The sequence below is a fragment of the Myotis davidii genome, unplaced genomic scaffold (genome assembly GCF_000327345.1).
Source record: "Myotis davidii unplaced genomic scaffold, ASM32734v1 scaffold217, whole genome shotgun sequence".
NCBI classification, from domain to species: domain Eukaryota; kingdom Metazoa; phylum Chordata; class Mammalia; order Chiroptera; family Vespertilionidae; genus Myotis; species Myotis davidii.
Window position 1 is genome coordinate 10,911,709 of NW_006290034.1, and position 16,915 is coordinate 10,928,623.

At 44.4% G+C, this 16,915-nt stretch overlaps 1 protein-coding gene across 4 annotated transcripts in view; it reads right to left on the reverse strand.

Moving 5' to 3' along the window:
- The window catches only part of LOC102773058 (hydroxyacid oxidase 2), a 58,236-nt gene extending 44,940 nt beyond the window's left edge, over positions 1-13,296 (reverse strand). For 2 of the 4 annotated variants that reach the window (XM_015563496.1, XM_015563494.1), the window contains exon 1: positions 3,179-3,334. The gene's annotated coding sequence lies outside the window, so the exon portion shown is untranslated. Of the gene's footprint in view, positions 1-3,178; positions 3,335-8,411; positions 8,526-13,218 lie in introns of those variants that run through there. The other 2 variants (XM_006763083.2, XM_006763082.2) reach the window with 2 other exon arrangements.
- Positions 13,297-16,915: the final 3,619 nt, after the last annotated feature.

A 16,915-nucleotide genomic window follows, 5' to 3' on the forward strand; every position in this document is an offset into this window, starting at 1 on the left:
CTGTAATAAATCACAGCCTCATCTACATGCTGTCTTCCCAGTGAATCACTGAACCTGGGACCTCAACACACGTGGCATCCCCAGGCATCAGGACAGTACGTCACACTGAGTGGCTGTCCATCAATGTTCATTGCTTGAGTTGGACATTTCCCTGCCTGTCATCTCTCTCTGCCTTGTCGGATGAGAATTCTCTACCAGGATTCAATTGTGGATGAAAGAAGAGTTTCCATGGAAAGAAATCTCAGGGTGATTTGATCATAAATTCCTGACTGGGCAGGTCATGGTGGGTTGTCACACCCCAGGCATATCACTTCCTTAGTGAAAGGCTTATCTTTGACAATAGGGTGGTGAAGCCCTGGGTCAGGGGTGGGCTAGAAAGGGTCAATGGGGAAAAATAGGGGACATATGTAATACTTTCAACAATAAAGACTTAATTTTAAAAAATGCTTATCTTTGCTTTAAGCTAGCCCTGTCCATTGTTTCTGTGCATCTGGGTTAACACACCATTGAAATGTCCCCTTTCAACCCCCCTACCCACCTCCCCCCACACACACTTTTAATGCATGACCTACCTTTCAGGTCATGTCTTCTAAGAGGTAACCACCCCAAAACAAGCAAATAAGCTTCACTATCCTATTATCCAATCCCCGCCTTGCTTTCTCCCACCTCCATGTAATCTTCCCTACCTTAATTTCAAATGCATAAAACTGCAAAACTGCTGTCCTCCGGAGCATTTGAAATCTTGCTCCCTGGCACATGTAGTCAGTTTGGCTCAGAGAAACGCCTATAAAAATTCTCTGCAGGTCTGGGCATTTCTCAACTCCCACTGTCTCAACAAATCCCCTCATTCCCCGCACACAGAAATGCCCTTCTGCAGATTTCTAGCACAGAGACTCCGTGACGCTTGTGTCTAGTCCAAGGAAAATGGCTCAGCCTCACTCAGAATTACTTGCTTGGAGTAGTGTGAGTTATAGCATCTGAAAGCTGCTTAGAAATAACCCAGCATCTTTCTATATACACCAAACACCATTTTTACCACACTTCTATCTACTAGTTCCTTCTACTTCTCTGTGACGTAGACAGGAAGGTCTCCCTCCCTCCTCTCTCCCCCCTCTCTCTGCATTTGAAGAGAATGAGACAGTTAATGATTACAGAGGAAGGCCCAGAATCCTGGCTTCTGTTAGCCTTTAAAGATCGATGTTCTCCAAGTTCAATCTCACGGTGCACAGCCAAGTAGTTGGTTCACATGAAGTACTTGTTACAAGGCATTTCAGAGAATTTCCTAGGGTGAAAGTACAATGATGATGCATGTCTTTCTTTTCGTAGCAGGTGGAGAGCTCAGTAGAGTCCTGAGCCCATTGTTTTCCTTAGAGGTAAGGCTGATAGTTGAAGAGAATGACAACCTTGTTGTTCAAGGCTTTCCCTGAGTTTGGGAGGCAGACTTAGCTCTCTATGTTTTTATGTATTTCAGTTTGATCCATACAAGACTTAAAGGCACCAGATATTAAAGGGACGACCCAGGTCATCGAATGGTTTGCTTGTGTTCCCATTTTCTTTGATCTCCATTCAAATAAAGAAGAGGAAAGAATAAAAGTCTCTTGCGAATTAATAACTGTTGCTCATTTAAGCTCATTCAATTTGTTTAGGCTTTTTGCCTCATGGTAAACAACAATGAGGTACGACTAGTATACCAGTGATAAGAAAGCTAACCTCTGAGAGCAAGGACATCCAGTGGTATCTGGTGCTTACTATCTGAGGATCAAATAGTTTTGCCTCCCCGAGGAAAGGGGCAAGGACGTGGATGGGGGCTGGAAAGAATTTCAAGGCAGACCTTGCTTTCGCAATACTGCCATTTAATCTAATGCAGTTAGATAACAAGTTATTTTTCCTTAGAAGATTTCAGATGACTTGTATGATTCATATGATACATGTTGGTGTCTTTTTAGGAATTCTGGGTATTTTTAGTCACCTGGGAATCCAACCTGTATTTTAAAAGCATTCTTTCTGGGATGAGGGCATACGACAGGGGGTAGGGGAGGCTGGGGGAAGGTCAATGGGGGGAAAAAAAGGAGATATATGTACTACTATGTGTAATCGTTTAAATAAAAAAAATAAAAGCATTCTTTCTATGGGAAAATGGGTGCTGAGTTCTAAATACAAGGCTTCCAAGTAGAGTTTTGGGACTCAGTCTTAGTGTCATGTTGTGAATTGTGTGCTGTCTGTGGGGTGTGGAGACCATGCAGGGCATGCTGGGAAACAGGGACCTGAATGCTCACTTGGTGTTTTTAAAGGTTGGGAGTTTTCTTATTCTACTGAGCAGTGGAATAATTTGATTACACAAAGACCCCTGGAGATAGCAGAATGGCTCCTTAGTAATAATAATGACAATAAAATTGCAACCATTTATTGAGTGCTGTGTAAATTGTTTTATGTGTGTTTATGTTCCAACCCTCATGATAACCCCCAAGCACAATTATTATGCTCTGAACTGCACCGATGGGAAACCTACAGGACAGGGAGATTAAAATACTTTGCCCACCTTTGCACATTGAGTAACGTGATCTGACTCCCACAGCCTAGTTCTTAAAGCATCATGAGAAGAAGCAAGCCTGTGCGGCCAAGTGTGGCTGATGGAGAGCGTTGGCATTTAAAATGCACAGCTTTGCTCCGTCCATCAATAAAACCAAAATCCAACCAGAAAGTTGAAAGGTTTCATCATTTAGCTGGTCATAAACAAGGTCACATTTAAATGCACCTACAGAGCACTCTTCCTTCAGTGCTCCATTTGAGGATCACAATAACCCGGCAGCAGCCATGCCACTGTTTTCCTCTGCCTATGGCCAGAAAGCAGTGGTCAAGTTATAAAGTCCCTCCCTGAGGGCAGGGCCTGTACCTTTCAAGGGAACAGATTTTGAGCCATGCTCCCTCCTAAGGGTCAATGTGCTACCAGGTGGTCCTAAGACTTGACTAAACGCAACACCTTCTGTCTGGAGTGTCTTTGAAGGGGAGCCTTCCTTGGCTGTCCTCAGTGTCCTGTCAACATGACCCCTTTTTGCCACCTTGTAAGTTCCCAGTTAGCAGCCACAATGTCTCACAGACTCTGGCCTCTGTCCTCGCCCCACCTGCCACCTCATCTCCTTCCCAGTTCTAAGCCCACAGGAGACACCCAACCACAAACCTGACTGTGGGGTCCTCCAGGGCTCACGAAAGTGGTATGTAGAGGCAGCCACTCGAAGCCTGGCTTACAGCTGGATGTGGCAGGAAACAGCAAGTCACAACCCACAGCCCCGTGAGTGCAGACGAGGTTCAAGGCTAAAAGTTAATCTTTTAATGGGCACAATATTCAGCTTTGGAAGTAAATGAGCAACTAGGCCAGAGCAAGGTTAATCTGGAAACGAACTTTTTGTGCTTTGCAAAGTTACCTCAAATGTCACTGAAGTTCGTTACAAAAGGAAACTTCAAAATAAAAGAGTTGCTTATTTGCTTCCAAAGCTGTATTTCCCCAGTTGGTCCAAGATGATTAGAAGGAGAGAGTGGGTGATTTCAACTGGGGAATTAAAAAGCCCCCGTGACATCAAGGAAAGCTTGTCTGGGGAAGAGGGGATGGGAGGGTGAGGAGCCACCTCCCGAGGAACCCAGTCAGGAGGGTCCGAGGGGCGTGCTGTGTAGGGCTCTCCTGGCCTGACAGAGATTAATTTTAAATTAGTGTTTTGGATTTCTTTAGATAAATACCCAGAAGTGAAGTTGCTGGGTCATAGGGCAGTCCTATTTTTAATTTTTTGAGGTCTCTCCATACTGCTTTCACAGAGGCTGCACCGATCTGCATTCCCACTAGCAGTGCACCAGGGTTCCCTTTTCTCCACATCCTCACTCACACTTGTTGATTTAATGATAGCCGTTCTGACAGGTGCGAGGTGATAGCTCATTGTGGTTTTAATTAGCCTTTCTCTGATGATTAGTGAGGTTGACCATCTTTTCATATGTCTGTTGGCCATATGTATGTCCTCTCTGGAAAAGTGTCTACGCAGGTCTTCTGCTTATTTTTTTTTAAACAGGATTGTGTGTGTGTGTGTGTGTGTGTGTGTTAAGTTGTATGAATTCCTTACATAGTGTGGATATTAACCCCTTACACAGAGGCTGCACCGATCTGCATTCCCACTAGCAGTGCACCAGGGTTCCCTTTTCTCCACATCCTCACTCACACTTGTTGATTTAATGATAGCCGTTCTGACAAATTCCTTACATAGTGTGGATATTAACCCCTTATCAGATGTATTATTGGTGACTGTCTTCTTTCATTCAGTAGGTTGTCTTTTTTTTAAAAAAATGTATTTTATTGATTTTTTTACAGAGAGGAAGGATGAAGGATAGAGAGTTAGAAACATTGATGAGATAGTTAGAAACATCGTTCAGCTGTCTCCTGCACACCTCTTACTGGGGATGTGCCCGCAGCCAAGGTACATGCCCTTGACCAGAATCGAACCTGGGACCTTTCAGTCCACAGACTGACGCTCTATTGACTGAGCCAAACCGGTCAGGGCAGTAGGTTGTCTTTTTGTTTTGTTGATGGTTTCCAGTATTGTACAAAAACTTTTCAGTTTGATGTAGCTCAATTTGTTCTTTTGTTTCTCTTGGGGAGACATATCCAAAAAATATTGCTAATGGCCTATGTTTTCTTCTATGAGTTTTATGGTTTCAGGTTTTCCATTTAGTCTGTAATCCATTTTGATTTTATTCTTATATAATATGTTGTAAGAAAGTGGTCTAGTTTCATTGTTTGGCATGTGACTGTCCAGCTTTCCCAAGACCATTTATTGAATAGACAGTCTGTACACCACTGCATATTCTTGCCTTCTTTGTCATAATTTGATCAGATAGGCCTGGATTTATTTCTGGGCTCTCTATTCTATTCCATTGATCTAGGTGTCTGTTTTTATGCCAGGACCATGCTGTTTTGTTATTATCACCTTGTTGCATACTTTGATATCAGGTAGCAAGATACCTCCAACTTGGTTCTTCTTTCTCGAGATTGCTTTGGCTATTCGGGGTCTTTTGGAACCGCTAATATTATTGAATGGAGAAATGACTCGGTAATGTAGGCAGAAGACTGAGAGAAGCAAATGTAAGACTGCATGTGAAAAAACTATTCCCCAAGAACGACCCGGTGGGATTCACCAAAGGTCACACTAGTTAATGCCTAATGTGTCCAGGTCCTTCCCTCCGTGCTTCGGTCCCAGCTCTTGCCACACCTCTTCAGTATTGCCACAACAACTAGCATTTTTTAAATGCTTACACTATGCCTGGCACATTGCACGCATAATTTCACTTGATCCTCACAACACCCATGTGGGTAGACATTATTTCCCCCTGTTTTCAAAAGAGAAAATGAAATTAATGAACTTGCCGACGCCTTTTGTCAGTAATGAGCAGAGCTGGGATTAGAACCTAACCTGTGGCCACCATCCAGTGGCCTGTGGAACCGGAAGGCTACTCCAAGGACATGGCATGGGATATGCCTGTGTTTTAGAATCTGTACTTGGAGGAAAAATGAACAACTCTGGGCTGATTTGTTATGCCTCGCCTTCTCAAGGCTCACTCATCTTTGCTTGGAGGGTAACTGCTTTTTGCTGTTTTGCCACTAGATGACAGTATTACCTCAGACATGCTTTCAAATTGGCCATAATCCCTTTCCCCCAGCAATTTCCACCCTCCACAGTGAGCCTCTAGGCCGGCCAGCTCTCATGTCACCTGGCTGTTTGCTGTGCCCCGATGCAGACTTTCCAGAGGCACTGTCCACACCTGGGCCCCATCCCTACCTTCCAGGAGACACTGCAGTGCTGCACGAAGAACACAGACACGGGAATGTTAACGCCCGAGCTCAAACCTGCAGCCCTTACTGACTCCCACATGCTCCTCAATTTCTCTGCCTCTGTTTTCTAGCAACGTTTATGAGCAGTAAATGAGTCAATCCTTATATAAGGTGCTGGCGAGGAAGTTCTCGTACTAGATTCCCAAGTTTGAATTAATTCCCATCCTGGGGACCTTTTGAACCTGACCCTGCACTGAGCTAGGGAACAGATCCTGTCTTCCACGGCGACACACTTGAATGTCAGCCTTCACTGCTTTAGCCCAAGTGAGTGGCTCTCAATGAGGCACAGTGGGCACAGGCGGATGGGGTCTTACAGCATTAAAACTGGTTCATGATGGGCCCAACCTCAGAGCTGATACTGGGCTCCACGGGCCAGCCCCAGCGGGCTTGGTGGGTGCTGCAGGATGAGGCTGGAAGGAGATGCTGGTCTTGTTCAGGTGGGCCTGGGGTACCTGTTGAACAATGCGCCTGCTTAATTTGGGTGAAGAGAAATGACGGGTCAATCGGGAGCAGCCATGGCCCAGCTTTGGAGAGAGCAAATGTGGTTCCACAAGCAGAAAGGAAAGACCCAACCCTCCACGATGGAGGACACTAGACCCTCGTGGTCCCTGCTGTGCCGGGTCATCCGTCTTGCTTGAACTAATTTGGATGAGCTTTGGACTTTGAGGTGTGTGCCAAAGCCTATCAGGTTAAAAACCTACCTGACCCTTTGGAGCAGGTTAATATTAACTGTGGGTTGTTGAAATTGGAAGCCAAACCAGCCGTGGACGGGGCTAAATCAAACCAAGGGGGAGTCTGCATCTTTCTGCAGCCACTGAGATCCTTATAGGCGAGGAATTCAAAGTTGTGGGTGAGCCATGGGTGGGGCAACAGTCGCAGGGATGGATGGGAGACGCCCGAAGAAAATGTCCTTGTTTTTTCTTCCAGTCAGTGCCCTCCCCTCCAAAGCTGTGTTCACTATTCTGACGCCATCACCAAGGATTAACGTTGCTTGTTCTGGAACTTTACATTATTAGGATCAATCAAGTGATTATTTAGGTATGCACATCTTCTTTCACTCAACAAAATGCTTTTGAGTTTCATCTATATCGTTGCTTGCTTGAAGTACTTTACTCTTTTTTATTGCTTAGTATTACTGTATTAATATAACACATATTTGTTGTCCTTTCCCCTTTTGGTTGGCATTATTAGCCTTGTTTCCAGTGTGGGGAGTGATTATGAATAGAACTGCTAAGAACATTCTTCCTGTGAACATGTTTTCATTTCCCTTGGGAGCTGCCCAGGAGGAAAATCGCTTTGCAACAGAGTCGGTGTTCTGTTTTTTCCTCCATCACTGATCATTTATCCCCCAATTCCCTCTTCCATCTTCCCTCTTCCCCTGCACACTATTGTCCGTGTCCATGGCAGAGAAGAAAAACTTCTCCAAAGTAGCACTGGAGAAAAAGCTCTCCAAAATGGTTGTACCATTTAGTTTATTTATTTACTTATTTTAAAAAAGTTAAATAGATTTTTAGAGAGAAAAATGACAGGAAGAGCGAGGGGGGAGAGAAAGAGATGGAGAGAAAGAATATATATGTATTTGTATATATATATACAAATATGTATATGTATATATACACAAATGTATATGTATATATATATACACACACACAAATTTGTTGTTCCACTTACTTATGCATTCATGGGTTGACTCTTGTATGTACCATGACTGGGGATTGAACCCACAACCTTGGCATATGGGGATGATGCTCTAACAAATGGAGCCACCTGGCCAAGGTGTGGTTGAACCATTTTAAATTCCCACCCCCAGAGTCTGAAAGTTTCAGCTATTTCACTTTACTTAAGTTTCATTCTCTTAGCTCATGGTCACTACTTAGGACAGTTCTAAGGACCATAATATTGGTTCTTACAAACAGATTTCTGAGGGTTCTGTCCCCAAGAGATGCTTTCTATTTGAATGCCGTGATAGGAAAAGGGTTTCCACGCCTTGGCACCTTAGATCCGGCATGGAAAATCAGGAAGATGCTCAAGGGGCAATGAGGGAGGAAGGTACAGCTCAACACACCATGCAGGACCAAACCCAACAACCAATTGGATGACAGGTGTTCGAGCCAGATCACCCTCACATCCACGAGTGGCTGTGTAACAAGTCACTATCCCATCCCTGAGTAATCAGAGAATTTATTTGGAGTCTATTAGCTAATCGTTCCCACACTGAGCACAGATCTTAACTAAATTTCCCAAGTGACATTTAATTCTCTGTTCTCCATTATGAAACAGTTGATGAATTACCATGCTCAGATCCTCCCAGGAGAGCTTAACTTCATTTGTTTAAGATTGCAGCTGATTTCTGAGATCCTTACAACAAGATATGAAGTAAATATCATAAGCTGTGATGTAAATGCTGTAGAAGATGCGGACTTTGTAGGCAAGATAACGACACTGCACGCCGGCTGCACAGAACTTAGCCAGTCACATCACTTCTCTTCGGGTCACTCAAAACCAGAGCGGGGAACAAGAATTCCTGTTTCTATCCACCTACCTGCTGGAGTGGGAGTGATTCAAACAAGACGCAGCAGCATGGAATCAAGGCTTTCCACATCCAACCAAGAGCTCGATTGTGTGACTTATCTACTTCAGATCTGCGTTTCCATCCCTGTGAAGTGAAGATAAAAGATGAATACCTTACAAGGTAGTTATGAGAATGAGGTAATATATGTAAGCATCTATCACAGTGGGTACTCAGTAAATGAGGCCTCAAGACTAAGCAGGCGACTTGTTTGAATTATTCAAGTGTACGTACCGTCAGATGCATGGCGGTTTTCTCCACAGGTGGCACATTCACTCTGCTGACAGCCAACCTTCGTTGAATTAGGCAGCATGTCCTGCTGATTAAAGCTCACACAGTGACATCAACAGCTCCTGGGCTGTGATTTGTAACCCAGTTTCAGCCTCCCAGGTGTCCCTGGTCCTCCAGTCATTTGGATTCACCCCGTTCTTCACTATCATGTAGCAAATAAACTGGCTCTAGCCTTGGTATAGTGGGAAATTCTTGTCCCCACTTCTACGTTCCCATGATCCTCAGAGGATCGGCACTGCCTTTAGGTGCTTCCTGGGTTCCCGCTTCTGCTGAATTCTTGATCTCCACGGTGTCTGGCCTCCTGCAATTTTCCTTTTTTCATTCTTCATTGACCAAAATGTAGAACACATCCCTTTTTCTCTTCCATCAAGGTTAGTTCCTTTGATCCCTACATTGGTCGGCAAACGGCGGCTCGCGAGCCACATGCGGCTCTTTGGCCCCTTGAGTGTGGCTCTTCCACAACATAACACGCGTTATCATATCCAAACAATCAGGTTGTTCTGTTATTTTTTTATGTGAATACAAGGTTTTATTCTAGTGTCCACCGGTATTTCTGCTCCTTTATTTTCCTGCTCTTCTTGAATAGAGTGGCTTCTGATATTCTTATTCTCTTAAATTTACACTTAGTTTATGTGAGTGCAAGCTGTGACCAATTATCTGCTCTAGCCTGTTCATGTGTGAATACATACATAAAAGAACACATTTTAAAAAATTGTACACTACAATGTTTTTACCTTTATATTACAGCTAGGACATTATATTAATTTTTATACTAATGGTCATAAATAGGTTGTATTATCTATGGATTTTCTGTTAGGAGGATAAAGGGGACACTCGATAAAAATGATAAAGAGAGGGCGCTGGGTCTGACGGTGTGAAGAACCAGTGCTGTGGGTGCCTAGGGGTGAGTCGGAGCTGCATCTCTCCGTCCCAATGGCTTCTGTTTTTGCTGCAACCACTCTCACTAGAGCAGGGGGTGGAATTCGAACCCTGCAGTCCAGAGGTAGGATCCACCTGTTCTGAGAGCAAAGTATTTGCATGCCAGCCGCTTCGTCCTCTTTCCACTAGGTGCCAGCAGCAGCCCAGGAGACTGGATGGCTGTGCTGTGCTGTGCTGCTCTGGGCTTTTCTGAAAACAGCACAAGGACAGCTGCTCCGGCTTCAAGCACACTGCAGTCCTTCTGGCTGCTGACCGCCACCTGATTGCCTGGTTCCCTACCTGTCTGTTTTCAGAACAACAACATGGCATCCAGTGAGATCCAGATCATTACCATGAGAGGGGTCCCAGCTCCTGTGCTGGGGAATCGCTGACCCACCCACGCACCCACCATCCCACGCACAGACTAATCTGCTGGAGACTGAGCATAAATGTCTACCTTTCATTCAACATGTCATCACTGCCTTCACTTGGTCTTGAGAGCACCTGCACCAAAGCCAGGGCCTGGAGCTCAGCCACGGGAAACAGTGAACCTCTGGTTCCTCCTAACTCCTGGAAAACTGTCCTCAACCTTAAGTACATCATGTTTTCAGGAAGAGATTTCTAGTTTCATGCATCCCCGTCAGGTAGCAGTCCCGGGGTGATCCTGGATGGCCAGGGAACTGGACCAAATGTGGCGGCCCTGAGGGTTAAGGTGACTTGGAGGACAGGTGGATTCTCAGCAGGTCTGCTGCTGCTCTGCCTGTACCCACCGGGGAAACACCCAGGTGGGGTGCGGTGTTCTCTCTCCCCCACTCCTGAAGTTCTCTTCTCTGGTACAGGAGAGAAAGAATACATTTATCAAGCTCTCTTGCTCTCTAGGCTGGATAGCTCCTTGCTTCCTTATTTTCCAACTATAACTTCTGGAGGGCTCATGCATACAGGTTGTCACACACTTGGAAAAGCCCATTTTCACTGTAACAAAAACTAATGGGTAGGCATTTCCATCTCTGAGTTTTGAGCAGTTGTTTTTTATTTTCCTGGATGCCACCTGCCTGTCTTGGGGCCTGCTAGGTAGGTAGTGAGGCTGGGTGGCAGGCGGTCAGACCTGAGGGCTCATGTGCAGAGCCAAGCAAGCCAGTGGCCACCGGAACCCCAGCCTCAGGAGGCTGAGCCACACATGCAACTCGCCTCCATTCTGCACTGGCACCTCTGGTCTCTACTCTGTGACCGGCCGGCCTCGTTTCCATGTCTACTTTCTCCTTTCTCCCAGCCCCTGGTCCACAACACCTTGCTCCAGTAAGTCTGTTTGTCCCAGGTGACCTCTTGCACCATGTCTTATGGCTTGCTCTCCTAACTTGTTTGTAAAATCTTTCCTTCTTCCTAGCGTTGCTTCTGGTCTGTGTTTTCCCCTCCTCTGAGTCTGGGCCTGGTTGTGGAGCCTTCTCTCACGTTTTGCTCCATGAAGTCTTGGTTGTAGGCAGCAGTGAACTGGAGGAGGGCTTCCTAGGAATTCCCAGCCTCGCTGACTCGCTAAAGCAGGCTCTGCACTGACAAAGATCAGCTGACTTCCCAGGTCTCTTGATATTACAATCCTAGCTTGAGGTTCCTCCTCCTCTGCCACTGGACAGAACCTCAGTAGAAACCTCTGAGCAGCACTGGCCCAGCAGAACAGGGCCTACCTGGCCTGCTGCTCTCACGGAGCCTTAGGCCAGAAGCACAAACGAGCACTTGGTGCTCACAAATGGTCTGCTTCACCAAGAGACTTCACAGATGTGGGGCTCAAAGCCTCAGGTCATAACCAAGTGTCGGGGGCTGAGGCTCTGTTCCTATAAATTCCATAGAGACTTGGACCATGTGGGAAGGTTACAGCCATTGTCAACAGCCAACAGAATCCTCTCCCTGCTACTTCCTAGCCTTGGCAAGTTACCCAGCTTCTTTGAGTCTTGACTTGGGCTTCTTCAATAGAAGAATAATTGTTTGTATCTTAGAGGGACTTTTATGAGGACTAAAGAGGATAAAGTGCGCAGATAATCTCATACAGCATTTAGTATATGAAAGGTCTTTACTGGTGGTACCTGTTCTTCCCTGGTTGGATGTCACACTGCATTGGGTCCTTAGCAGGATGGTGCCTCAAGCTCCCAACCTTTCCTAAATGTTCGCTTCTCTCCACATCAACGTCTCTCTAAGCGGGGTTCTGTTCCCTCACCGCTGTTCCTAGAACTGATGAAGCCATTCAGCCTAAGTTGAAATTCAATAAGCATTACCATCACGTTATTTTATCAGACATGGTGGCCGGCACACAAGTGCATCCTCCACCCCCTCTCCGATTTCTTCCTTGCTAGTAGAGCCCTGATTTTTTTCAGCTGTCCACTCTTCCACGCAGCCCTGTGTTTATGCCCAACTCGGACACTGACAGAAAGAGCCCCATAGTTTTGAAAGCTGGTGCTGCCAAAGAACCAAGACTCACAAACATGCAGGTGAGAGCATGGGCTCTAGAGCCAGGCTGGCTGCATTTCAATTCTCCCTCTCTCTCTTCCTGGATGGATGGTCTTGGTCAGATTACTGGACCCCTCTGTACTTTGGTTTCCTCATCTGCAGAATGGCTATAATAAGAGCAGTTACCTTAACAGGTTGTAAAGATTAAATAAATGAAAAAATGTGGGTATGAGCTATGAGTGGCCAGCACTAAGTTGAAAAACAATGAACATTAGCTATCGTTCTAGAAAACAGAAAGCCTCTAGGCCTGAGGGAGGCAATAATTCTACCGTCAAAGTGACCAGATCAGTGAGAGTTTAACCTTTTAAACACTGAAAGTCGCCCTTAACTTGATTTACAAAGATTTTTCCAAAAGAGATGTCTGTAATCGTTGTTTCTACTTCCTCCTCTACTTCCCCCGGCTTTTTCTTCTACTTGGCTGTTCACACTAACCATGCTTCATCTGGCTATAGTGCTGGAGAAGTGGCTTAGAATTGTGTTGATACGAGAGCAAAGTCAACTAAACTGAGGACAGTGAGATCAGCATCACAAGGGAGTGTGTTTAATCTTCCCTCCTCACCTTTTCTGCTTCCCCTTTTTCTGTTGCACATTTGTGCGGTTCTGTCATCTACATATTCCTTATAGATGCACCGTGAGCACATCTCTGAATCCCTACGGCACCCATACCACTGCCTGGAGCAGAATAGTGTCTGCTGAATAAATGATGGAGAACTTTTCCTTAAGGATCCATTATTGCCCCAGGGAGCCAGTCTGCAAGGTTTATTTTGGTGGAAACGACAAAAGATGCTTAGCTAACGTGACTGAAGCATGTCCATTTTCTTCCCAGAAGGCATAAAGGTGAAGAGGGAAGGAGACTTGAGAAGGCAGACATCTGGCTTTTCTTCCCGACTGTCTCTGGTTCTACCTTCTGGAGAATGAACCCACAGTTCCCTGCCTTTATTTTTGTTTATCATAGAAAAAACAAGACTAAGCTTAAGGTGGGTCAGGACCCCACATACCAAATAAACAAGGAATCAGAACTAGAATGCTTGGTATTTGGGTGGGGGGTGAGGAGACTAAGAGATCCTATGCTTACCTTTTTTTCTTTTTCTTAATTATGAAAATCACAGCTTCTGTCTTCTTTCCAATAATGATTTATGAGATTATCCTAGTGGTTGCTTGCTGGAGCTCTGCAGAGAGAAAAATTAGCTTTATAAGCGGATACAGTGTCCACAGTGCCATATGGAAATGAATGTAAGGACCACCGCAAGGCGACAGGCCCCAAAGCCAGAGCCCTGATGAATGAATGGAACCACATGATAAGGTTCTCCAGAGAGTGGGGCAAAAGGAACCGATTGTCTTCCTGAAATATACCATCAAGAATGCAGGCCTTAATTAACGAAGCCCAAGGTTGATTTTTCTTGCTGCCTTTTTCTCTGAGAGACAAAAATAATAAGAAATGAATGAGGCTGAAAGCAAATGAGAACCATATTGGGAAAGCAAAGCATAGTCAAACTTATGGCTGAGCCAGTTGCAAAGAGCTAAAGTTCTTTAATCATCTCACTGGAGATGTAGCCAAAAAAAATGCAATTTGAAACACACACACACACACACACACACACTCACACACACACATTTCCACACTATACCCTCCTCCTTTTTCGATGTAGATGAATCAAGATGGTGGAGACAGGACATGATGAGAACCATTTGTGCTCTCCACCTACTTTATAAAAGGCTTTGGCAATCGGTAATCTTTGCTGCCATGGTGTGGGGAATCCATCTTTCAATTCTCATTCTTTAAACATCCATTGTATATTTTGCATGGGCCACAAGGAGCCAATAAGCAGCTGGAATGGGCAATTTGTTGGCACTATGCTAAGATGGCAACCCATTTGAAATCCAGATCCTTCTAATAGATGGTTTTTCTAGGAGAAGGTGAACCAGTTTTTGGCCTGAAAGAACATGACTACATCTGAAGGTGGGAATAGGATGGGAAATGACAACTTTATTTGAATTAAGACAGACTATTATTAGCTAATGAATTGATGAAAGACACAGAGATCTCCCTTGCATTGGGGTTAGCCAGGCCGATTTAATCTGGGGGAAGACTGGTTGGGGGTGGTGTGATTGCAGAATGGTTCAATATCCACTCTACCTCACTCCACCTCACAGTATCTCAGAGTTTGTTTAAGGCTTAAAAAATTACTATTATGATTGTTAACATAGAGATAGAAGACATACCTATCTGGCTTTATGAAAGTGGGCTGGGTGAGATATGAGCTTTTAATTAAGCCTAACTTTGATTGATACTAAATATATCTGGTGTATTGCAGGAACATTTGTACTCTACTTATGATGTTTCCATTTGTTAAAGGGAGCTCATTTAGTGCAACTCCTGGCCTCTTCTGGAGGGATCTTGTTCCTCATTGGGGTCTAGCGTTGGTAGGTCTACTTGGCCAACAGCCAGTCACATCTTCCCACTTGGCCTCTGTTAGAAACAAAGGATATTTTAGTCTCCAATTGCCAGTGCTTTGTTTTGTTAATCTATACAGAATATGGTCAGGGAAGAGGGATATATATATATATCCCTCATACACCCCAACAATGTTTAAGTGTCAAAAAATCTGAAGAGAACTAGGAAATTTTAGTTCTAATCCTGGCTCTGTCTTTCCTTGGGTGTTTGAATTTGGGGAGATACCTAATCTTTTATTGCTTCAGTTTCCTTGAATGTAAAACTAGTTCAAAAAAATCATTATCCTACAATTACATGTGTCACTCTGACTTATGTTGATATAATATGGTGTATGCCAGAGACTTTTTTTACAGCCAGAGCACCTTCCAGGGCTCTGTAAAGGCAGAATCTGAGGAATCTGTTAGTTACCTAAGAGTTGGCTGATCCGAGAGAAGATATTATGACCAATGATGTGATCTATCAGAGTGAGGGGCCTAGGTTTGGGCATAGTGTGGCAAGGTTTATGCTGGGAGTTCCTCCAGACACAAGCACCCAGGCACCCGTGTTTGTGCTTTGGAGAATGATGGCTGGACGAGGAAATGTGAGCTCAAAATGTGAGTTTTAATTTTTGCATAGAGAACTATAGTCATCTGGGTAGGCCATCACAACATCAGAAGTTAAGAGTAGTTGTCATGCCCAGCCGGTGTGGCTCGGGTTGAGCATTGACCTATGAACCAGAAGGTCACAGTATGATTCCTGGTCAGGGCATATGCCCAGGTTGTGGGCTTGATCCCCAGTGTGGGGCGTGCAGAAGGCATCCAATCAATGACTTCCTCTTATCATTGATGTTTCTATATCTCTCTCCTTCTCTCTTCCTCTCTGAAATCAATAAAAATATGTGTGTTTTTTAAAAAGAGTAGTTGTCATTTCATGAAGGGCCAATGGTGATTGTGGTGGGTGCTCAGATCTCTCTCTAGAACAGAGGTTCTCAACCTGTGGGTCGCGACCCCTTTGGCGGTCGAACGACCCTTTCACAGGGGTCACCTAAGACCATCCTGCATATCAGATATTTACATTACGATTCATAACAGTAGCAACATTACAGTTATGAAGTAGCAACAAAAATAATTTTATGGTTGGGTCACAACATGAGGAACTGTATTTCAAGGGACATAAGGCTGAGAACCACTGCGTCTAGAAGATAATTATAAACCTTGCAACTGTGTAAGCTCTTGGACAATCTGAGACTGTGGGTGAGATGCAGGGGGTGGGGATTAAAAATTGAGATCCAGGATTCCCTGAAGATCTGACCCCCGAGGCTTCATTCAACCAAGAAAATGATTTTGTTTCCTGACCCTTGTTCAGATGAAGAATCCTTTCTTCCTACAAGGCCACAAGCAATCTGGAAACCAGTGGTGCTGGCTGGCCATGTGTTTAGGGGACAGCAGAGATGTAAGAGCAAAGGGTATCCTTTTTCTTGCACTGCCCACCCTTTCTCCAGTACATGGGGTCTCCCAGCATTCCTCTCCCATGTCCCTACCCTGTCCAACATCTGGAGTCACATAGGCTAATGAGCAAACATTTGTAGTGAGCACAGAAAAACAACACATCTCTCAGATCTTAAAAGGGGCCTGCACCTTGAAAGTTTAACATTCCTCCTTGCTTACCAGGGCAGGAGGCCATCTCAGCCTACACTGCCTCCTCATCCTATTAAAGGGAAAGACAGCTCTGTTGCCACCTACAGTCTGGTTCTTTATGGACACTTGTAAAGAAGTGATGGGAAAGAAATTCAATGGTTTATGAATATCAGTGCACTTTTGTGCGGGAGGAAATGGAGTTTGGGATAAAGTGTTGTAAAAAACATGAGCCTTCGTTTTATTATTTTAATTACATTTATTGTTACACAGGAACAAGATAGTCACATGGTTTGTGATTCAAAGGTACAAATGTTATCCTGGATAAATTCTTCTCTTCAATCCCAAGAGGTATGTTTTAGAGACATACAAATCCTGGCTTTACTGATGAATATCAGGGTGGCCTTGGGTAGTAACATAATCTCTCTGGTCTTACACAGTGGGGTAGTAATACATATATTACAAGGTTGTTGTGATTAAATGAGATGATATGTATAAAGTACTTAGCATAATATTGACATTTGATTACCATAAATGACAACAAACTCAGGTGGACAAAAGAGTACCTGTCTTTATTTTACCTGTTTTTAGCCTAACTTTCTATCTTGAGTCCTCGTTCAAACTGATACAGAAAAGGTTGTGTAATTATTTTGGGGTAAACCCAGTTAAATTCAGTGATTTCTTCGCCATTATAGGTTGTAACC